Source organism: Pectinophora gossypiella, chromosome 13 (assembly GCF_024362695.1).
Source record: "Pectinophora gossypiella chromosome 13, ilPecGoss1.1, whole genome shotgun sequence".
Classification (NCBI taxonomy): Eukaryota; Metazoa; Arthropoda; class Insecta; order Lepidoptera; family Gelechiidae; genus Pectinophora; species Pectinophora gossypiella.
In genome coordinates this window covers 2,697,670-2,723,508 of record NC_065416.1, presented here as the reverse complement: position 1 = coordinate 2,723,508, position 25,839 = coordinate 2,697,670, and the positions used below count along the sequence as shown (strand labels likewise).

Here is a 25,839-nt window from a genome sequence, read left to right as displayed (position 1 = left end):
TAATGTTAGAAAACACAATCTATTTAACAGTTTACCTACAATAATTCTCCGCCAGACTCAAATGGGATTGGGCCGGAAATGTTTGTCGCATGCACTTTGAGCGGTCGCCACGCATTGCGTGCCTCATGACGGGTACAGGCGTCGTGGTAGACCTCGAACGAGATGGCGTGACGACTTGGACGCTTGCCGGAGGGACTTGCCGGAGTACGCACAGGACCACAGGAAGGGGAGGCCTTTGCCCAGCAGTGGGATCTTGTAGGCTAGATTAGATTACCTAGACAATAACTCTCACAAAGTGATTTCGACAATTTCCCCATCGGGATTCGAACCTGGCCCTCCAGATCGCGAGCCCAACGTCCTAACCACGGGGGCTGTTTAGCACAGAAGTTTATTATTTATTATTAATGTGAAAGTAAAGTACAAGCTTTTAACAGTGATGGAGTTTTGATGGAATCGATTAGTTTACAATATTTAGCGACGGGGTAAGTATTAATGGCTGCTGAAACCGAGGGGAAGGGTGGGGGGTTGAAACCAATGTTCAAAGATTGGTTTTAAAAAATAAAACTTCAGAAGAACGCCAAAGAAATCTCTTTGTTTAGAGATAAGTTTACCTGTACTATCTGTTTTCTTTGTATGTTTCCTGTGTCTGTTTTGTTATGTACAAATAACAAATACTTACACTCCCGTCTGTGGTAGTTTATCAAATTGCTGTGTACGTATACACACATATTGATGGGTATCGACTGCGCGGGGACCAGGCCGTAAAAATGCTACGGCACGCGAATAGACTCCAACCTGTCAGACACAGACTCGCCAGGTCCAGCAAACTGACTCATGTGACAGGACCAACCGTGTATAACAGATTGCCTAAATCAATCGTTGACGCGCCATCATTGGAATGTTTTAAAAGTAGGCTTAAATGCTGGCTACTCGAACACAATTTCTATAGCTTTGAAGAATTTTTTATTTCAAAATTTACCGCTTAGTACTTAAGTACCATTATTGTATTATTATATTTTCCATAATGACATGTAATATAACTATTACGAAATAAATGAATAAGAATACTGCTTAAGAACGGTAACACTCCGCCCCGCACTAATTCGTATCGGGCGTTGACCTCAACCCCTTTGGGTATTATTTTAAATGGCCGTAAGCCGTTAAGGTGTAAGGGAGAGAGCGGAATGTCTGTTTCGCTCGCATTTACTCATTAAGCGGCACACGGTACGAATAAGATTTTAGTATGGAGTGTCTAAGCTGTGGTTACGTGTCTTTGACCTTACAATTGAGGAGACAGGGCTTTCAATTTTATTTAATGTTTTGTAAACATTAGAGATTTGATATTAATGTTCATCTTATATTTATTTAGTTTTTAACACAACGTAAAATGCATCTCGCTTGTATCCCAGAAGGGGTAAGCAGAGGTGTTATTATATTGTGTGGGTTGTGAGGTGGATGACCAACTTCAACTCAAGTAACCGGAACCAATTGCTTAACGTGTCTTCCGAAGCACGGATCATCTTATCTCTGGTCTGGTGATCAGCCTGCAATGTGACCAATCTAGGGATTACAAAGTGATTTTTAATGTACCTACCGGGACTCGAACCAGGGACCTCCAGATCGTGAGCGCAACGCTCAACCACTGGACCACGGAGGTCGTTGTTAAGCAAAGGCGTATACGCATACTATACAGCTACTCCTCGCCAGATACGTTTAAGTCACATGTAATAGGGGATGAGCCTATTGAATAGAATATAAATAGTTTATTATAAAAGGCGCCACACACAAAAAAAGACAACAACATCATATCAAATTTCCACTAAAACAATTACAAAAAAGCAAGACAGATGTTTGTCGAAATAATCATAAGGTGGTGGTGGACGTCTTGAGATAAAAGGGCTCTCACTCAGCACAAGTCGCGGCGTGAACCACGACGCTGATATTATGTGGACCCTGTTGGGTGACGCACGAACTTATTGCCATTAACCAAGCACAAATCTCTAATCCCTCTCTATCTATCCATTTACTTTTTGAAGTGATTTATTGTTGATGTGCTTTATATGTCATTGTCACTGGCTGCAATATTTAGTCAGATGTTTTTCATAACAGAACAATTTATAATTTTCAAATTTAGTTTACTTTACGTGTGTAGTGGTGAGGTTAATAGGGTGAGCCACTAATTAACCACCACTTTTAGTTAATCCGCTAAAATTTTAGCAAAATTACTTACTAAGTAAAATAGTTGGAGAATTTTTAAGAGACAAGACACAGTCATTAAACAAACGGTTTTTTTGCGTGACTTATTGAAGATTTGCCGCAAATGGCATTAACTACTTGGCTGGACAAATGGGGAGCGTTGAGGGCACTCACCCGGTACAAAATTTAAGACAACATGCCTGAGGGTGCCCAGTTGGGCGCGAACCTCGGCTCAGGGCGTCGTCTGAGAGCTTAATATTTGAAAGATTCATTCGACCCTAGTGGGTCGATAGCGATAAGCGCTGGATGAGGGAAATCGTCGACTACGCCAGCCGGGTCTGTGTCGGGGCTCTGAAGTGTTTGTTGTCGCGAGCTGATTGGCCGCCTCTATAGCTAGAGCTTAGTAATCGGGTCTTCGGGATCGTATATTACGTCTTTCGGGCGCCGATATAAACAAATAGTAATACTACGTATAGAAGGGGGGAAAGGGGGGCGGTTACTTAGTTCTAGTGATGTTCCGAATATCCGTATCCGTATCCGCGGATATCCGAGATAAAAAAAAATCCGTATCCGTGTCCGTTACTTTTCACGCGGATCTTTTACGGATCTTTTTCAGGTGATTAAGTAGAATTATTAAATAAAAAAAAATTGCACTTCGCACATTCATCATTTACTATCAGAAAATATTTCCAAATTACACTAGGAAATTTCTTAGTAGACATTATTTTCAATTTGTATCACAATAATACACAAATGTTATGTACGCGGCACAGTGTCACATTAAACCATAACCAAAATAAAAGTACTACCCGCGCAATGCAAGTTAAAACGTGTCCTGCCTGACGTTGCGGCGAGCGAAGACATCAACTATCGTTTCAAGGTCGCGGGCGCCGACACCAATCGAATAATATCGAATAAGAAAATAAAGATCCGTATCCGTATCCGCGGATCTTTACACTAAATATCCGTATTCAGATCCGTATCCGCGGATATACATTTTTAACGATCCGGCACATCACTACAGTTCATCTTACGATGGATGCACCTCTGAATACCGTTATTACGATATAGTCGTAAGCGTGATATGGGTATCTGTAATATTTTTTGAAAGTGTAACTGTCTTGCAGCTACTTTTCGCCGGCTATACAGGTAGTGAGGAGCTGCAGTAGTTTTAGCCGGATGAGACGTAAAAAAAAATACGATTGAAAGTGGCACTATGTTATCTACTGAACAAAGATTTGAATAAAGAAAACCTTCGAATTTTCTTTAACGGTGCCTCCATAACGTAACAAAGAAGGTAGGACTCTCATGACGAAATACGGAGTGAAATATAGTTCTATCTCATATCTCGGATGAAGGAAAGTCGTTTGTCACCGTCAGTCGGTTGACGACAGAATCTCAACACAGATCAAAGCTGTCATAATTAGGCTTTCCACGTCTCGAGAGAACTTTAATTGGCTCAAGATGGGTCTGTGCTCGTTTTGTCTTGCATACGTAGATATAGATCTGTGTTTAGGTACGCTAAATACCTAGAAGCTAGCAGCAATGGCGAGTGGTTAACTTTTTTATTTACCTATACGCGGGGGGCATGTTAAGCAGTCAGTTCTGGCTAAAAGGAGTAAAAAGGGGGTTATGTGTTTGACCAGTATGTATAAACAGCCTCCGTGGTCTAGTGGTTAGAGCGTTAGGCTCACGATCTGGAGGTCCGGGTTCGATTCCCGATGGGGACATTGTCGCAATCACTTTGTGAGACTGTCCTTTGTTTGGTAAGGACTTTCCAGGCTTGAATCACCTGATTGTCCGAAAAAGTAACATGATTTCTTGCTTCGGAGGGCACGTTAAGCCGTTGGTCCCGGCTATTTGCCGTAAAAACACCTCCACCAACCCGCATTGGAGCAGCGTGGTGGAGTATGCTCCATACCCCCTCCGGTTGATTGAGGGGAGGCTTGTGCCCAGCAGTGGGACGTATATGGGCTCTGTATGTATGTATAAATTGTGCTTATCCGCGTCTGTTAATCACCTTCTAAACGACGTGGCCGAATTTATCAAATGATATATCACTAGAAGCGTTTTGATTAGACAATGAAATGTATAGTAAGTACTTATACGTAAAATATACTGAAGCTGCAGTAGTTTTACGTGGATGAGACGTTCGTTATGTAAAAGTTGATGATTCAAAGTGTAACTATGTTACCTACTGAATAAAGATATTTTTGAATTTGATTTTGAATATAAGCATCTGTTTGTTATACTTAATAATACATTGAATGTGGTGCCCTCTAGGGGACAAAAAACTGATGGAAAAAAATGCGATACTTAAGTAAGACAGGTCACAATTTTATTATAATAATACAATTTGTCACATAATCGAATTGCAAAAGCGGTATATAAAGCGAAAGTTGATGGTAGGGCTGGCAGAGGAAGACCGAGAAGGACTTACGATGACCAAATTGGAGATGTCCTTAGAAAAGGTTCAATACGATCTACTCTGAACCGGCGTGCGTGTATGAAGCGATTGATGAATGTGGAGGAAGCAAGAGAAGTGTGTCAGGATCGAAGCAAATGGAATTCTATAGTCTCTGCTTACCCCGGTGGGAAATAGGCGTGAGTTTACGTATGTATGTATGTATGTCACATAATCAGTAACATATGTAACTTCGTCACGTCCAACTACGCGTTCAAGTGTTCTGATTCTGACCTGTTCCAAACAAACCCATTACACTAGCGGCATTGCCCCGTTGCACAGCCATTGACAGGCATTGGACCAGGTAAGACGCAGACCTAGGGTCAAGTCAAGTATTTCCTTTTAGGCGATAATGGCCCCGATTCCTGCAGACACCGCCTAATTTTATTTTAAGTTATATCCGTCATTTTCATATCCGTCGAAAAGGAAAGGGACGGATGACTCACAGCTCTTAATTTTAGGAAGAATGAGTAAATGAATGAATAACCCGGGCGAATCAAAAAGTACGTCGCTGGTATGCAATCCGTTTGACGTGCTGTCTACTTAACTGTGTCGGGTTATTGACGGACGTAAAATTTTTAGACGGTTGGTTTAGATTTGTGCTACAAATTGACGTGTTCCATAAATTTTATGCTTGTCGATTACCCGTCCCTTTCCTTTTCGGCGGATAAGAAAATGACAGATATAACTTATATTAAAATTAGATGTTGTGTACTGGCATCAGCACCAGCTGGTTTCCTCTAAGTTAAAACACTATCAGAAAACCAAACAGAGCAGAATGCCGATTGGTTCACTGTTAACTTAGGGCCACAATTCACAAGTTCAGAATCAACTTAGCAGGGCGGAATTAGTTAAAACTTTGTGTTTACCATTATTAATTTATTCAGTGAATTGAAATAAGTGAATTCTGTTAAGCGAAACACGGAATCTGGGACAAGTCTATGTACTTACTGTGTAGGTTGTCTGAAAAAATGCTATTTAGCAAGAACATTACAGGCTGATCACCTGATTGTCCGAAAGTAACACGATCCGTGCTTCGGAAGGCACGTCAAGCCGTTGGTCCCGGTTATTACTTACAGGGGGGGTTAAAATAGCCACATCAAAGCAATTCATCTAAGATAGCAATATTGCAATTTGACATTTGCGCATATAAAAGTAAGTGCGCAATTCAAACAAATGTCAAATAGCAATATTGCTTTCTTAGATGAATTGCTTTGACGTTTTAAACCCCCTGATGTAAGTGCGTAGTTGTTACATAAATCATGTCAGGGGCCTATGGAGGCTCAGTAATAACCAGGGTTGATGGGGTTGGTAATACAACTCATCGATAGAAGAAGAGAAGTAAGAAGCCTTTTTGGTTTAATTGTCCTATGTATTGTAAAAGTATATTATCGTTAAAACATCCCTAGCATTATCCTGTTTTTCACAGGGTCCGCTTACCTAACCAGAAGATTTGACAGGTTCGGTTTTTACAGAAGCGACTGCCTGTCTGACCTTCCAACCTGCGAAGGGAAAACCAGCCCAATACAGGTTACCTCTCAGACAACCTGAACCTAAGTTTCCGCCGATCCCTGACGCGTGTCATCAAAAAAATTAAAGGATGATAAGGAGCATCCCAGCGCTCCCCTTTTGTCCGGAAAGATTTCAACGCTTTCTCAGTATTTGTAGAATGTAAACGATTTGAAGATAAGATAAAATTCATTTACATTGATCCGAAACGGTTTGTAAACATGGTTTTACCTTTGGACACAATACGTTTTCCAACAACGCTATAATTTGATGATACCGAAACACGTTTTCCAATTGAATTAAGGATTCCGCATTGAATACGAAATCAAACTTTACAGTTCAAGTATGAAATTGCGCGCACGAATATCTTCACATAAGTTCACGATTATATCCCATTTGGCGTAAACAGGGATACATCCAACGCAAGATGATCTAATAAAATAAAAGTTTTAAAACTTTAATCCGATTACGAAAAATCGCGCTCTGAAAAGTAAGGAACAAGATTATATTTTCTCAAGCTATAAATAAAAGAAAATAAAAATAAATACATTTTCTCTGTCATTCTTCCGAATAATACTGATGTTAAGGTGAGAGCCTTCAGCGCTCCCCATTTGTCCGGCCAAGTAGTAAATGCCATCTGCGGCAAATCTACAATAGGTCACGTCAAAAAAAAAAAAATATAGCCGTGCTCCTATGCCGGTAAACAAACTCTTAGGACAGATTGGCATTCGAACACGCCTATCTCCTGAACATGACTCTCCGGAATAATGTCAGAGAATTTTTTTCTTGTTTCATACTTCTCAGAGCGCTAGTGTTTCAGCGTGTTAGTGTTTAAACTTTTATTTTCATTTTTATTATTTTGTTCATAATGTGCTTCTATTATGTCTCTTATGCAATATTTGGACATATTTGAAATATGGATATTAAGCCCTTTCATTTGATACCTAACACGATACCATAAAAAAAAACATGTTTTTCGCCCTCAGTTTATGTCCTCTAAAGGGCGCCACGTTGATTATTACGCAATCTCACATAGCCTATAACCACCAGACGATCAAGACGCTTCTAGTGACACCTTATTTGTTAATTTCTGCCATGTGGTTTAGAAGTTAGGTGGTAACAGACGTGCATATACGCATACATATATAGCGGTCAAACACATAACCCTCTTTTTTGATTCTCCGCAGCCGGGTAAATACCTACACCTCTCCGAACTTTCTGTTAGACGAATATAGTAGGTGGAGGCGTATCGCCGTCTATATCCCTACAACGGAACCTAAATACTTATGTAGCTTTTCGTCGCTATTTTGTAGGCATATTTCCAAAAAATTACTTCTTATGTTCATCTATACGTAATTAAAACGAAAAACGGTACATGCAAAATTATTTTTTAGACTTTTTTCTGAGATATTAGACTGCCCGTGATAGTGCGCTCTCGCTTTCTTTGTAAATGAGGCTCCGACTTACACGAAGGGATGAGAAAGCTCCATTTCCTGGAAATGGGGATACGGAGGGATATGAAAGAATCGATTATCGATTATAATCAGACATTAAATCGACCGTGCTGCCGGTTTAACCGCCGTTGAAACATTATCAGCCATGGGGGCGGAGGGGGGAATCATTTCCTTTTAAGACGTGTGAATGGGAAGATTTGATTACGGATCGTAATCGATTATTTCTCGCTGAGCATTTATGACTTCAATACGTGAATTTCGACAATCCGCGAGAATCAATCCACATCCAAATTAATATTTAATATTATAAATGCGTGTTTGTTTGTCCGTCTTTCGCGGCAAAACGGAGCAACGAATTGACGTGATTTTTTAAAGTGGTGATAGTTGAAGTTATGCAGAGTGACATATGATATTTTTGTCTCTTTCTAACCCCCCAATTCTTGAAGTGGGGGGTGGAAACGTATCAAAAGATAGTTAATAGTTATTCATAACGGCACGGCGTCTGTGGTCCAAGGGTGGAGCATGGCTGACGATCCGTAGGTCTCGGGATCGAATTACTTTTTGATCCTTGGATTGGTTAGGACACTGCTGGTTGACTACCAAATTGTCTGCAAGTAAGATGATCCGTGTTGATCCACGTTAAGCAATCGGTCCCGGCTATTGTTTACTTAAGTAAGTATGTAGGCGTTACATGAGCCATGCCAGAAGCCTTTGGCGGCTCAATAGTAACCTTGAGCGAGGCTTGACGAGTTCAGTCATTGATCTCACACTCGCACGAGAGAGGCGAATAATTTCGTACATCTAATATATAAAGCAAATACCTATTGTAAATGCTGTTGGATATCTGAACAAATAAATATATTACATAAAGTTCTGCATACATAAGATATTACAGGCATTTATGTATAAAATATTTCTATTGCGGTCGACAAAGATACATCCATCGCAAGATGAACTAAGTACCCACACCTCACCGAGCTTTCTGTTAGACAGGCTGTTAGGTGAGGTGCCGTGTCGCCGTCTATAATGGTCGAACGAACTGTGTTTATTTATTTAGAATAGAATAGAAGTTTATAGCAAGTCACAAGTTATACAAGGTGTTGTAGTTAATATACGTACATGGGACGCCCTGATAGGACAAAACAAACAAGAGGGGCGACTAGTTGCCGATTACTTAAAAATAAATAAAAGGAATCTTATAAGCTGACGGTCACAAGTCAATAAATATTTATGAAAACATTATGTATGTACGTAAAAATGTATCTCTTCTTCCGAGAAACTGTGAAAGGCATACTTACAATACAAGATATAACAATAAAATTAAATCCTATTCAAAATTCTAGATTAAGTAAATTAAATTCATCTTTTTTGGGGTCCTTTTTGGGGTTTTTACAATAAAATCAGATAATATTTTAAATTTGTCAGAAAATAAATTTTATGTAAAATGCTTACTTTATGTAAAAAAGCTTATTATAAGATTATTGATGACCTAAATAATAAAAAAATCTGGTATTGAATGTGTTCCTCTATTTATTAAATAACTTGTAATGTATACCCTCATTGGTTTTTAAAAGATGTATTTCTATTGCAGTTTCTTGTCATTTCTTCTCCTCAGCCATAACACCTTGCGAATTGACGTAAATTCAAAAATGTTACATTGACCTTCAACAAGTTTATCCATGATAATTACGTTGAATAAATGATTCTGATTCTTATGTACTCTTTAGAATTTTTTACACTTAAATCTATATAATGTAACTGGGTTTATGTATGTATGTTTGTATTCTAGGGCTGCATAGGAAATTCAACAGTGCAGCGCCGGTTGCATAAATCAAGGCGGTTCAATAATGGTCTATTCTATATATACAATATACGTGTAGTGATTTGTAGCCTGTGTAGAGCAACGTTTTATCCAATAGCAATTAGAGCCACCTTTGAATCCGAAGGCAAATGTGTAGTCAACGAATACATTGAAACGTGATTAAATCTGAGTCGCTAAGATCTCAAAGATCGTCTTACCTGCATTGAGGTACTTAGTAACGGCTTCCGTGGTTCAGTGGTTGAGCATTTAGGTCGCGATTCGGAGGTCCCAGATTCGGATCTGGATCTACAAAAATCACTTTGCGATGTTATTATTTGTATTTCTCTTATTATGTTTTTTGATTGTATCTTTTATTATGTGTTTTGATTGTAAGTTATTTGTTACTCCGTGTTTTATATTATATATTTGTTTTATATTTGTTACTGTGGTGTCCCTTTATAATTAACGTTTCTTTCTTTCTTTCTATACTTAGCTTGGTCAGGAAATTGCAGGCTGATCACCCTTTTTTTACATTAAGTTTACGCGGTTATTATCCTATCCCCATTTAATCGCGGTAAGAACCCGTTATTATGTGCTTCACGCTTTTTTTACTTGAATTATTGTAGATTTGTCGCAGATGGTACTGACTACTTGGTCGGACAAATGGGGAGCGCTGAGGGCTGTCACCAGGTATAATATTTAAGACAACAGGCCTGAGGGTGCCCAGGACTAATCACCCGATTGTCCGAAAGTAATATGATCCGTACTTCGAAGGGTACGTTACGCTAAGTTGTCTTTCCTGGCTGCTGGTTATTCCACGAGTCTTATTGGTGGCTCAATTAGTCATCCTGACATCAAGGTTATTGAGGTCGATCATTGTTCTTACAATCCACAAAAGAAAAGAAGATATTTTTTTAGTTATCAATGTTGGACGAGGGTTAGGAGTGTTTTGTTAATAATTTATGTTGTTTTCCGCGTAGTAATAGAACTAAAACGAATTCAGACAGTTCAATACATATTCCTTGTCACTATATAGCTAGATTAAGTTGAGCGAACTGTTGAGCTAGCCTGTATTGAACTCAGCCGGCTTATTGTATTGAGCGTATACAGACCCCCCGCTTCATCTTATGATCTATTTGAGAAAGTTATTGATGAAGCTTTATGCAAATTATGTAATAAAAGCAAACATGTTATCGTCTGCGGTGATTTTAATATTGATATTCTGGAAAATTGCTCATTAAGTACTACATTCAAATCTTTATTTCTGTGTTATAATCTTGTAAATCTTTTTTCAGAACCAACCCGAATCACGTCACAGTCCGCGAAATGTATCGATAATATTTTTAGTAACTTAGAACCTTGTGATAAATTAATAATTAATAAATTAAAGTCAGATCACTGTGGTCAACAAATATCTTTCAACTTATTTGTTGACCGCTCACTGAAAAAGGATGTTACATGCAATCCCATATCAAGTAGTCGTTTAGAACAATTCAAAGATAATATGTCAAACAAATTACCAGAACTTCCTTACTGTGATGACCCAAATTTGTTATATAACTCCCTATTTAATCTAACAAAATCGGAAGTTAGTAAAGTATTTAAGGCAAAAACAATTAAGAAAGCAGACACACCAATCTTTAGTGACTGGGCGACGGTAGGAATTTATAAGAGTAGAAACAGGTTGTATGAACTTTATGAAGAAAGAACATACAATCATAGCGTAGCTTTTCACGACTATGTAAAACGGTATTCAAAAGTTTTCAAACGTGTTTGCGTTACCGCGAAGGCAATGTTTGTTAGCAGTAAAATTAAAGGTAGCTCAGATATTATTAAAATGACTTGGAAAGTTATAAATAGCGAAAATGGGAAAGTCAAAGCACGCGATCTCGAGTATCAATTACAAATTGACGGTAAACTACTCACAAATGATAAGCAAGTTGCTGAAGCTTTTGAAAAATTCTTTACTGACATTCCATTTTCAACTACCAAGGACTTGAAGTCATCTCCTGCACTCGCTCAATCACTTGTAAGGGAGCACATAGATACGTCCAAAGTAGATAAACTAACATTTACACACGTGAGTCCTAGGGACGTCTTAAGAGCTTTTAAATCTTTAGAAATCAAAAAGACTGCAGATCTTCATGGTCTCTCTGTTAAAGTCATTAACTCCTTGATTGATTGCATAGCTCCCTATCTATTATGCATATTTAATAAATGTGTAGACAATGGTGTGTTTCCAGATTTAATGAAGCACAGTAAAGTCATTCCATTGTTTAAAGCTGGTAGTACTTCTGACCCTACTAATTTTAGACCAATATCTATACTACCCACGCTTAGTAAAATATTTGAAAAAATTTTATTACTGCAATTACTTCAACATTTCAATTTAAACAATTTAATGTCTAATAAACAATTTGGTTTCTCAAAGGGTCGCTCTACAACCGATGCTGGTGTTGAGTTAATAAATCATGTTTTTCAGGCTTGGGAGGAGTCCAAAGATGCTATTGGTGTCTTTTGTGACCTTTCCAAAGCCTTCGATTGCGTTTGTCATGATATATTGATCGCGAAACTTCGTCACTATGGAATAACAGATAATGCCATCGCTCTTTTGGAGTCGTACCTTAGTGGCCGCGTTCAGAGGGTTGATGTGCATGGCTCCAGATCGTGTGGATCTAACGTCACTATAGGCGTCCCGCAGGGCTCAATTCTAGGTCCATTTCTATTCCTAGTTTACATAAACGACCTACCTAGTCTTGTAAAACATGAGGTGGTGCTGTTTGCAGATGATACCTCCTTACTTTTTAAAGTAAAGAGACGACAAGATTCCTTTGACGATGTAAACAACGCCATTTCAGAGGTAGTGGATTGGTTTACTGTAAACAACCTGCTACTTAATGAAAATAAAACAAAATATGTTTATTTTACGTTATCGAATGTTAGTAGGCCCCTCGATTCTATTATTGTAAAAAATAAGGAATTGGACCTCACGGATACTGCTGTATTTTTGGGAATTACTTTGGACGCTAAGCTGCAATGGAGTCCCCATATTGATAAGTTGTCCAAAAGGCTCAGCTCAGCAGCATTCGCGGTCAAAAAAATTCGTTTAATAACCGATGTAGAAACCGCGCGATTAGTTTATTTTGCCTACTTCCACAGTCTAATGTCGTACGGCATCTTGCTGTGGGGTCATGCTGCAGATGTGAACAGCATTTTTGTTCTGCAAAAGCGGGCCATTCGGGCGATTTACAAATTGGGACCCAAGATGTCACTTAGAAATAAATTTAAAGAAATTAATATTTTAACTTTGGCATCACAATATATCTTTGAAAACTTAATATATGTAAAAAAACATATAGGATTATTTGCAAAAATAGCGATCGGCACATTGTTAATACCCGGAATAAAAATAAACTTGCTTTACAAGTCAGTCGATTACATAAGATTACTAAATCTTTTAAGGGGCAATGTATACGTTTTTACAATAAGATTCCCATTGACATTCAGAATTTGCCTTTCAACTGCTTTAAGACACTAGTTAAACAAAAACTTTACAAAAAAGGTTATTATAAAGTTAGTGATTATTTAGAAGATATGAATGCATGGGATTAACTGTCTGAGAACTGATATTAGGCAGCTAAATTAATCAATTGTATATCAATATTTTATGTTTATATTTATTTTTTTAAAGAACGTCTAGGGCCCTGTGCCGAGGTTTTTCTTGCAGCTTCTTTTCCCCGGCTATACAGGTTGTGAGAAGCTGCAGTAGTTTTAGGCGGATGAGACGTTCGTTATGTAAAAATTGACGATTCAAAGTGTAACTATGTTACCTACTGAATAAAGATATTTTTGAATTTGAATTTGAATTTAAGAGTAATCGATGCAAGTTTGACGTTTTTTTTTAGAATTTAAGTGTTTGTAACTAACAATCATACACATAAATACATAATCTCATCTTTTATCGTACGAGTATGTTATGATCGATGGGCTATCCAATATATGTATAATCAAGAATGCCTATAAAACAAAACACGCACAATATACATTAACTCAAGACTGTCAGGGGTACCTACACTCATAAATAGATGAACTAAGTACCCACACTTCACATTAGACCAACGTGATAGGTGCCGAGCCGTATCGCCGTCTATAATGGTCGAGCCAACTATGTTGGTCAAAACTACACATAAGATAAATTAATAACTCATTGGTGCAAATTCGGTACCGAGGTTCGAACCGACGCTTCCCCACAGGACTCCAGAGACAGTGCATGTATGTATAGGTATGTGGGATAAGTATAATTTCAATAAGTTACGACATCAAGAGAAAATTAAATCCCTTATTGCCCGATTATGTGGGTCATGATACAGCCAATTTAATTATACCAGGGCTTAGACCAAGAGGACGACTAAGAACATGATGGGCGGATGTGGTCAAAAAGGACCTGTGCTTGTGTCACGTCTGTTAGAGCGAAGTGGAAGAGAAATGCGAAGAAGGCAGACCCCACCAGCAGATGGGAATAATGAATGCCAAGGAGAGAGAGAGAGAGAGAGAAAATGGAAAAAAAAATCGGACTCAGACGCGACTTGAACCCGAAGCTCTTGTCAAGCCGGGACGAGCGTGTTAACCATTACACCACCAAACCGGTTTTTGTGAGTTTCCCTAAGCATGGGTTAGTGATATAAAAACAAAAATCCGTTTGAGTTACGACATGTTACATTATCGTTGTGTACATAATCATTATTCGACCCTGTAAACAAATCAAATGAAATATACGCCCATTAGAGATGATCATTTCAGTTACGTAATAGCCTGATACATTTTCAATAAGTCACCTTCAAGTAGTCACCCTTCAGGCCTTCACATACAAAGTGCATCAATTCATTTTCCAGTCAATATCAGTGCATTCGATTAAGGGCATACACCATGTACACGATACGACGTCGCGTCGCGTCGTTAAAAATTACAACTGTCTTCACCGGCATTCGTGGGTTTTGTTGACTGAGGACTTCTTCGACGAGTGCCTGCATGCCAGTAAGCAGAGAACTGGCCACCAACGCGAGTCAAGTTTGAATAAAGAAGGCAGATGGCTGCGTGCGCAGTAACAAGAGGCACTCCAACACCGTCGTCCAGTACACTCGCGTCAAGAATGTTATAGTAAACAATACAAAGTGTGATGTGACAGTAATAATAAAACAAACGTGTGAATCAGAAATCGTCCTTACTTAAAACCATGAAGTTCCTGCAAATAAGCGATACTGAAAGAGGTTATGGGCCCAGCACGTTTCAACTGCGCTATGATCAACAATCAGTATCGTTTATGCTGAATCAAAATCATTCTAGGAAAATTGAAAATGATAAAAACTATAAGTTGCACCTTGAGCTTTCCTGTTTTAGATATGATATTATTTACAGACCCGGAAAAGGAAATATTCCGGCGGATGCTTCGTCTTCAAGAATTACAGTCATGATCTTCTATGCCACCCTGAAATCACTAGAATGATGCATTGGGTGAGATAAATAGCCAAAATTTCATTAATAAGTAATTTATGGTACATGGTTATGGTGGTTTTAATAGTGCGCTTAAAGTTAGACATAAACCACAGGATTCTTTTTCGCACAATCATGTCAACTTTCGCTTCAATCCTGCTCGCCGGTTTAGAGTAGTTATGTATTCTCCAACTAGCTTTCCTTACCAAAATATTAAATTAGATTTCGCATTTTTTTTGCCGGTACTTATACGAGTAGTAGACTTGTATCACACAGTATTCACTACGAGAAGATTTCAACATGGACCGTCGTAGCTTTTCACGACACGACAACATACTAACACGACACGACGTCGCGGTCGTATCGTGTGCATGAGTCCACGTGGCAACCTTCGCGGTCAATCTATGCGCTATAAATATATTGCCCTAGACCTGAGCTCGACTGAACACCTGTATACAAAGCAGGCGATGACTGTAAGAAGCGGCATTTGTCTCACCGTCAACGATAAGCGAGAAGCGGTTAGAGATAGAACTGGATTCGAATGGCAAGCAGTGAGAACTAATGCGTATATCTGTTAGGTTTGTCGCCAGGCTATTAGCGAGTGTTCCTCCTATGCAACGGGTGATTCACGATGCCAGGATCCCGCACAGATTAATGAAATGACAACTAGTTGGTCACTCAGCATCGGTTTTGAGCGAGCATCGCTGAGCGTGTTTCATCTGTGATAGCTTTTGACGCTGCGATTTGACAAACTGGTGAAGAGAGTTTGTGAACCGCCAGCGCACAAGCTTATGATTTTCGAACTTGTTTTCATAATTATATTTTCTTTGCTTCTGGAGCGAGAAAATAGGCGATAGATAATCGCTTCCTCGCCAGCGGTGGGTCAAGCGCCTATATGGGCGATATGGGAGCGCTTCAGATTATCTCATAGATTAAAGGGCTTTGTGGCTATTGTTCACTGTTCTTCGTAGAGAGAACCTTGCGATATGAAGTCGTGTTAAAGACGTTTCGCTCAGCTGAAGAGCAAAGAACAGGCATAGAATGCGTTGCGCTGCTTATCATCCATGACTTTATTGAAAAAGCCGGCCTCTATTCATGGTTGGTTATGTCAGTGTTCAACCGAGAAACTTCTTATCCTATAAGCCAGGTCTTGTACTTTTAGGATATTTATGATGTTTTAATTTACAGGGAGTTAGTGATATCGTAACAAATACTGATAATCCAGACCATGATTCTGAGTTGATATTAAGTGGAATTTCCTGTTGGAAATTTCATGACTATTTTGTTTTTTAAAGTTATTTTTAGTTCCATCCTTCGCGACGGAAATTTCCATTCGATACCAACTCAGAAGGAGCTCGGTGGCGCAGCGGTAAACGCGCTCGGTCTGCGATTGTCGAAGTTAAGCAACTTACGCAAAGGCCGGTCATAGGATGGGTGCCAACAAAAAAAAAAGTTTTCATCTCGAGCTCCTTCGTGCTTCGGAAGGCACGTTAAGCCGTTGGTCCCGGCTGCATTAGCAGTCGTTAATAACCATCAATCCGCACTGGGCCCGCGTGATGGTTTAAAGCCCGATCTCCCTATCCATCAATAGGGAAGGCCCGTGCCCCAGCAGTGGGGACGTTAATGGGCTGATGATGATGACCAACTCAGAATCGTGGTCTGAATCATCCTTCAATATTTTTCTTATGTCACTAATACCCTGTATACTAGAGACATTGTACAATCACTTTTTTATTTTATGTTCCATGTACTTAGTTGTTGTAACAGTAGTAGTAAGAAAGATGTACTACTTGAAATAAATTTATTATTATTATATGGGAGATGGGATACCCCAATGCCCCAATTGGGATATAGTCACGACCTTATGTTATGCTTATGTGGGAAGCGAGGAAGACCTAGAAGGACGTACGTTGGACGGTCTATAAATAAAATTTCATCGATAAATAAAAAAAATGGCTCACGATCCGGAAGTCCTGGGTTCAAATCCCGGTGGGGACATATCACAAAAATCACTTCGTGGTCCCTAGTTTGGTTAGGATATTACAGACTGATCAGCTGATTGTCCGAAAAGTAAGACGACCGTGCTTTGGAAGGCATGTTAAGCCGTTGGTTCCGGTTAATACTTACAGATGTAAGTGAGTAATCGTTACATGAGCCATGTCAGGAGCCTTTGGCGGCTCAATAGTAACCCAAATACAAGTTGGTAATCCTCCTCACAACGCACACGATAGAAGAGATCACGAATCTTAAGTTTATTAAGGGCTTCGAAACGGTTTAATTTTCTCGCTTTGATTCGTGTGAAATATTTTCAAAGATGGCGTCTACGGAATGAAATACCGGGTAGCATTGAAGGCCTTTGTAACTGTATGCTTTTTCATTTCATTTCCCTTGGGTACGGCGTTTGTCGACATAATGTTGTGCTACTCGTTTTTCTATACACGAGAAATAAATACAGATTTAAGAACGTTTTAGACGTCCGGGAATTTCTCTGTTCCAGTTGAATTAAATGCGAAAAGTTTTATGAGAACTGTGACTAATTAATATATACGTGGGATATAGAAATAACATGGGATATTTTAAATATAACAGCCTCCGTGGTCTAGTAGTTAGAGCGTTAGGCTCACGATCTGGAGGTCCGGGTTCGATTCCCGATGGGGACTTTGTCGAAATCACTTTGTGAGACTTTCCTTTGTTTAGTAGACTTTTCAGGCTTGAATCACCTGATTGTCCGAGTAAGATGATTCCGTGCTTCGGAGGGCACGTTAAACCGTTGGTCCCGGCTATTAGCCGTAAAACATCTCCACCAATCCGCAGTGGAGCAGCGTGGTGGAGTATGCTCCATACCACCTCCGGTTGATTGAAGGGAGGCATGTGCCCAGCAGTGGGACGTATATAGGCAGTTAATGATTTTAAATATCTTTTTTTGTTGGTCCCGGCTGCATTAGCAGTCGTTAATAACCATCAATACGCACTGGGCCCGCGTGGTGGTTTAAGGCCCGATCTCTCTATCCATCCATAGGGCAGGCCCGTGCCCCAGCAGTGGGGACGTTAATGGGCTGGTGATGATGATGATTATGTATCCGAGCAATGACAAAATAGGTAATTATCATGTTAAATCTGTCCAACGCCATCTATGTTTTGTTTGACGAACGAAGCCTGGAAACTCCGTCATTACCTGTGTTTTGGCGTCTTCCGCGCCTGCGCGACGTCACGACACGTCAAGTCTCTATAATGTTGCGTCGTTATATTTTATATTATACCTACGTATGTGTTTAATTCAAATTTTTGATAAGATACATCATTTTCTACGCGTGTTCTTGGCAACTTGTTAAAGAAGAGTTACTGAGTGTAGGTAATTGACATATTTCGGGACCAAATAATGTTCGAGTCTTTGAAAGACTTCCAATAAAATGTTGGGTGTCGATCTCCTTTACATAGCTTTGTAAAATTGAATGGGCTTCATTCGTGGAAGTATATTTAGGTAGCATTTGTTTGTTCGTTATTAAATATCAAACGTTTTTCGATGCTGACGTGTGTATTTCAAAAAGGAAAACTTACAAATATAAATAAAATATGACATTTTGAGAACAAGATTTATTCCAAGTAGGAGCAACTAATTTATCCAATCAAGTTACAACAGTTTGGGCATAGTTCCCGAGCAAGTGAATCGGTAACGGCAACGAAGACAGTTTATTATGAAAGTTTGTGCCAATATTAATATTATACGGTAGGAAGTATCTAGTAACCCAAGTAGAAATGGAAGAATTATGAATATTGTCAGAAACTGCCCGAAGATCGATCCCGCTACGGCGAGTGGCTTCACGTTGCGTGTGTCATCATCATTAATTTAAGAGCCTCCGTGGTCCAGTGGTTTGAGCGTGGGCTCACGATCCGGAGGTCCTAGGTTCTAATCCCGGTGGGGATATTATATCACAAAAAAACACTCTGTGATCCCGAGTTTGTTTAGGACATTACATGCTGATCACCTGATTGTCCGAAAGTAAGATGATCCGTGCTTCGGAAGGCACGTTAAGCCGTTGGTTCCGGCTACTATTTACCGATGTAAGTAAGTAGTTGTTACATGAGCCATGGGTCTTTGGCGGCACAATAATAACCCTGACACCAGGGTTGATGGGGTTAGCAATCCACCTTACAACCCACACAATGAAGAAGATTTAAGAGCCACGCTATTGTTGGTGTAGTACTATGCATGCTCTCTCTCTCTCTCTCTCTCTCTCTCTCTCTATTTAAGAGCTGCGCTCTTGTCGGTGGGGTAATCGCCATTCCTCTCTTCTTCCCGCCAAAACCTTCACCTCCCGATACGACACGACCTGCACCTTCTCTTTTTATTTGTTCCATAAATGTTCTCCTAGAACATTACTACTATGCATTAGTACTATGCATGCTACTTTATGGAAAAATGAGGCAGTGGTTTCTTACCTTCCGCTCCGCAGTACTCTGTCTGATGCGAGTGGGATGGCGCCCAGAGTAGTCTATTTCAAAGCCATACTAGGACTCCTGTTCTCCGTCTCTAAATGGTTACTGCTGCCCTCTGCCAGGTTCACGTATGTATCATGATTAAAATTGTGTTTTGAACTGTACAAGCAAATGTCAGACGCGACGTCAAGCCACCCGCTGTAAAGAGACTCGCCGTAGCGGGAACCTACGTTTGGGGAGTAGCTATCAACGCCATAATTTTCCTATTTCTATGTCAAACCATAATTCAAATGGGAAAACGCCGGAAGAAGAAGAGGAAGTATCTAGAACCGAGTGCGCCGAGGTTTTCCTTGCAGCTTATTTTCCCCGATTATACAGGTTGTGAGAAGCTGCAGTAGTTCTAGGCGGATGAGACGTTCGTTATGTAAAAATTGACGATTCAAAGTGTAACTATGTTCCCTAGAGAGCAAAATTATTTTTAAATTTGAATTTGAAAGTATATAGAAGGAGAGATTTAAGAAAGTGTGGTTAGGTACTGATATGACAACTAACAGAGACGGCTAGAAGAAGAAAACATGTTGTTCTGACTTGATGTTATTTACAATTATTATTTTCGTAGCCTAGAGGTGCTGATAGACTTGTGCATTCACTTGTACCAGAACGTCGAGCATTCGCCGTTTTTATATTTGTCGAGCTGAACAACGAGCCGAGCCAAGCATATAAACATTGCTATGAACGTTTTCATGAGCAAGAACTCTCGATAGAACGCTCGCTAAAATTTACTCGTATTGTAACATTCGCACAAATGCTCATTACAAGTGAATAAAGTTTATCAGCACCTTAACACGATTTCCGAAAGTCTGCCATCGACTTGAAAAGAAGGTGAATATTTATACAAATTGTGACGCGCAACATTAACGCGACTAATTTAAAGCCTTAGAAGAGGGTATATTATAACTATTACCTAAGTTATACTTTCTTCTTCTATCGTGTGGGTTATTGGGTGGATTACTAACCTCAGTAACTCCGGTGTCAGGGTACCTATCGAGCCGCTAAACGCCTCTGATTTAGATCATATAGTGACTACGTACTTTTTACATTTATAAGTAACCAACGGCTTGATGTGGCTTCTGAAACACGGATCATCTTATTTCGGACAATCAGCCGAAACAAAGAGATTTTTGTGATATGTCCCCAACCGGATGCGAACCTTCTTTTTATAAACTTCAATTGTACATTTTAAAACTACTATAAAAATATACGACGAGGTTCACTAAAATTATGTACATATATGTATAATAAATTGCATACCTAAATTTTTTAACAACATATTTTTAATATATCCGGAGCTACGACCCTCTTCCATCTGAAGAAGAATATTTAAACATTACATTACGTACACACATTATTACATTTTAGGTTCACTAAAACATTACTCAAACGTGTTCTAAGAAAGACGATATCTTAGTGTAAAATACATGTCTAAAATAATGATGAGAAACTTTGATATGCAGACTAAAACTGAATTTAGATTCTAGACTTCGGTATTAAACCTAGCCTGTTATATCCCACACCGTCGGTTTCGGATTACTTCTACGAAAGCTTTAAAGGCAAATAACATCGCATCGGCGTTTGTAAAATTCAAATAAAACCTAACTTTTGGGTGAATTTAAGCCTCGTTTATAATATTTGACGCGAAATGCGATGACAGGTTGAAAAACATTAACTATTAAAGTTGTAATAACTTTTTATTCAAAGTAATATCATTGAGTAACGAATAATAAATACTACGTATAGAACGGTAACTCTCCGCTCCCCACCAGCGTCTGAGCTAGGTTTACCTCACCCTCCCTCGAAAATTAAGCGTTGGCATTTAAAATTTCATCATCATCAGCCCATAAACGTCCCCAATGCTGGGACACGGGCCTTCCCTATGGATGGATAGGGAGATCGGGCCTTAATTTATCACGGGAGCCCAGTTCGGATTGATGGTTATTAACGTCTGCTAATGCAGCCGGGACCAACGGCTTAACGTGCACGAAGCACGAAGGAAAAGATTGAAACATTTTTTAAAACATTTTTTTGTGGTCACCCATCCTATGACCGGCCTTTGCGAAAGTTGCTTAACTTCAACAATCGCAGACCGAGCGCGTTTACCGCTGCGCCACCGAGCTCCTCTCATTTAAAATTTATTTTACTAAAAAGATAATAACACATAAAGGTACCCATTTATCTCCGTTTATTATCTTTCCGCAGCAAACCGGGATATATTCACAAGTGAAGGGCCCTCCCCATAATACCATTTTCTTTTCGCTGACACTTTTAAGTGGCCCTTGTTTGTCCTTTTTTATTTTTAATAGCTTTTATGGCCAGGGATTAAAGGCCGGATAAATGGAAAACGGATCAAAATATTTTGGTCCAAAGTCATTATCTAACTGGCTGGTAATCCTAATGGGTTATTTTTGAGGGTACTCTGATATTTATGTATTGTGATTGATGTTATTTTGTTCAGGTAACAAGCAGCCGATATACACATTGCGCCCGTATTCCTTTTGGGGGTAGCAGGTTAACAAGGCAGCAGAAAACAACACAGTTTTGGAGGCTGATCACCTGTTACCATACGGTTCATTATATCCATTTTAGAACTTCGAAAGTGGTGAAAACTATTATGTGATTGTTTGTGACTCTGCACACCTTATAAGAATTGCGGGCGTGAATTTTTGTTTGTGTAATTAATAACAGCATGAGTGTACAAAGCATATAGGTAGACCCCTCCCCGCCAAGTATGTTTATGTCCCATAGGAAGCGAGTCTGTTACCTGGCACAAATCCTGGAAACCACGTAATATTATTTATGATCTAAACATTTATTTATTTTTACAGTTTTACATTCAGCCATTACAGTAAAAACCAATTCGACTGAAACAAACACATATAAGACATAACAATTATTATTATTTAACTTGAACAATAGCGAAATGCCACATCTGTGAATTTGGCCACCGAACAGCTGTACAGGTCAACGTCCGGGTTGTCCTGGGCCAGGGCGTTAAGCATCCGCATCGCGCGAGAAACCGGCGAGTACCAACCAAGATTGGTTCTCGACAGCGGGACTTTAAACATTTGCGGTTGCCGTCACACGTTGCAATAATTGTCCGGTACATACAGACATAGTGACGACAAAATTTCCGGATTGGTAAATTGTCCTCTAAATACTTTAAAAATATATTTTAACAAAGTCACATCCCGTCTTTTTTGTAACTGGTAGTACCCAACCATTCCTAGTAAAACATGAATTCAAACTCATAAAGTCGTATTATAATTAACGGCCTCCGTGGTTCATAGGTTAGCGTTGGGCTCACGATCCGGAGGTCCCGGGTTCAAATCCCGGTGGGGACGTATCACAAAAATCACTTTGGGATCCCTAGTTTGGTTAGGACATTACAAGCTGATCACCTGATTGTCCGAAAGTAAGACGATTCGTGCTTCGGAAGGCACGTTAAGCTGTTGGTCCTGGTTACTACTTACTGATAAGTACGTAGTTGTTACATGAGTCATGGCAGGCGCCTTTGGCGGCTCAATAGTAACCCTGACATCAGTGTTGATGCGCCCGTGACACTATCCACCAGCATTATCCCGTTTTTCACAGTCTCCGCTCACCTAACCTGAACAGTCGACAGGTTCAGTCTGACCTTTCAACCCGTGAAGGGAAAACCAGCCCAATACAGGTTAGGTCACATACCTTCGAAAATGCATTTCTCGGGAATGTGGGTCTCCTCACGATGTTTTCCTTTACCGCTGAGTACGTGATAATAATTTATGATCCAAACATGAATTCGAAAACATTCGACAATTATTGGTTTAGGCCTGTGCTGGATTCGAACCTGCGACCTCAAAGTGAGAGGCAAGTGTACTACGAACTGGGTTGCCACGGATTGTAATTATAAAAATTATAATGATGATAGAACTTATCTTCTAATGCATATTATTATACTTATCAACTTTTCCATTCGTCTGTACTAATTTTACGCATTCTAAGGTGGGGCGACTTTTAATTACTTGGCCATAATATATTTCTAAGCAGCATTAAATTTTCATCCATCGTGCGTGGTAATACCTACTTACTCACATATTTTATTACAGGAGGGTCGGAGTTTTAACACACTCCTACTTTTTTATTTTTTACCCGACTGCGACGAAGCAAAAAGGACGGTTAAGTGTTTAATATTAATTTTCAGAACAGTGAATAAAAATGCAAATCTATTTTTCACGATTTACATGAATGTGTTTAAAATTGAGTATCTGCCTGCTACAGAAGTAGTCATAAATATTGTAGTAGATCCCGGAGGTTCTTGTGTCTCTGCCCACCCTATAAGGATTACGGGAGTTATTTTTTATGTTTGTAATGAGGATAAAACCTAGAAGCTCAAACGTAGGCGGTAGCACTGTTAAATGTTTTTAAATTCTGACTGTTTTCTATACTGCCCAGCTTAAATGCTTGATAAATTGCTATAAAATGTGAACCAACGTGGAGTGTATCCCGTGTCAAGGATGAGTTACGAAAAAGAAAAGCAACTAGTTTGAAAAAGGCAGTTTTTATTGAAAATAAGTTTCTTCATTCTGATCTTTAAGGAATAAATATAACACTATGATTTTACAGTCAAACTGTTGTACCTGACAGGAGACGAGCCAATTGCCACTAAGCGGGCACAAATCCTGGTGACTACGTGATATCAATTAGGTATCTATTCAAACTTGAATTCAAACTCGTAAAGTCGAGAATGTAATCGCTTGATCGACTGATGCGGCGTTGATTCAAGCACCCAACTTGATTGCCGATAGCATTCATATAGTATTTAGTGCCATAACTTGCCGACACGTTGTGGCCACGTCGCCGGCGACTTTCGCCAGTAATTCTTATTGAAATACAGTTACTAATTTGCCCAGGTTTTGGTAACTTGGCGACGCTTGGCATCCAAGTTATTTTAATATAAATTGTTCGGCGACGTCGCCAGCGGCACGTCCATGGCTTCTCGGTGAGTTATGAGCTTCAGTGTTTGCATATTTTAAATAAGCGAATATTTTATTAAATATTAATTAAAACGTAAGTACTACGTTACTTTTGTAAAACTTTATTCGTAAATGGTTGAATTTTCTTCGAAGTAGGTACATATCTACTAAAATTAATGTTTGTTCATTCAAACGTCACATTTTATCGTTTAAGATACAGTATTTTCGACCTTAAAAGGTCGTTAGTTCAAGGTCAATCATAATTACACCGTGCTGAAAATCAAAACGTGTCAAGGAAATGAAGTGTCAGAATATAAATTAGTTGATGAATTTCCTCAAATTGGATGAGAATGAGAAAGAACAGCGGACGTTTGCTCAAAGAATTCTTTCGAGAAAAAACTGGAATGCCGTGAAAGCTAACGAATCTTGTTACGCCGCTTTAAGGAATTTCTTTTTAAGACAGCTGGCTTTAAATATAAAATAAACTTTCCAAAGAAAATATCAACAGGTCAAAGGTTAGCTTGGAACAATAGTACAATAAGATTATTTTTATAAAAACATACCTGGCCTTTGAGATTTCAAATTTTCTTCTCTTCTGCGTTCATTATCAACTGGCCAGTGACAGTTTCAGTCACTAGCCCACTTCGGTCATATACCACATCATATACGTCTCGCTTCCCAAAACACTGGCCACTTTTTAACACTACCGCGAAAAAAGTTTTGATATCAAATTTCGAACTTGACTCTAGTTACCTATTCTATTGAAACGGCAGTTGAATTATGTTTGATTTTTTTTTAAAGAATTATTTGAATGTGTTCATATACGTGCTATGTACATTGATTTTGGTTGGAACAGACGTGCGTTCACTTCAGCAGGCTAGGGTAGACTGAGGGGCGGTCCTCGGTACAGACACGCGCAAAACTGTTGAATCTTCGCAGGCTCCGAAGGTACAGTCAGCAACAATGTAAAAAACGACTGTGGGCTTGCAACTGGGAGCGTAAATAGAAATACGTTTGTGACGTAATAATCTGAAAGTTTTCTTGGGTAATTTTGGGAGGGTTTTGATATTGAATTTATGGTGAACTGGGACGCACAACAATAATTCAATTTTGGGGAAAGCTTAATTCGTCTGTCATTATGAAGTGTCGAAATATAAGGGCCTTACTTTAAGTTTCATTTAGAGTATCAATACCTACCTAGTATCTATACATTTTTTTAAATTATATAAATATCTTTAGTGGTCGTAAGTAGAGGGCAGTATGTGCAGAGTTTGCACTTCTATACAGTGTCTTAGGCTAGTTGCCCAGGACCAACGGCAAAACGTGCCTTCCGAAGCACGGAGTCATCTGACTTTTCTGGACAATCACCCTGCCATGTCTTAATCAAGCAAAGGAAAGTTTCGCAAAGTGATTTCGACAATGTCCCCATCGGGAATCGCACCTGGATCTCCAGATGTGTGTGTGCTTGCAGAAAGTTTT

At 39.3% G+C, this 25,839-nt stretch overlaps 1 protein-coding gene across 1 annotated transcript in view; it reads right to left on the bottom strand.

Moving 5' to 3' along the window:
- Nucleotides 1–25,217, bottom strand: part of LOC126371735 (5-hydroxytryptamine receptor) — a 136,747-nt gene extending 111,530 nt beyond the window's left edge. The window contains exon 1 of the mRNA XM_050017074.1: nucleotides 24,924–25,217. The gene's annotated coding sequence lies outside the window, so the exon portion shown is untranslated. The remainder of the gene's footprint in view (nucleotides 1–24,923) is intronic.
- Nucleotides 25,218–25,839: the final 622 nt, after the last annotated feature.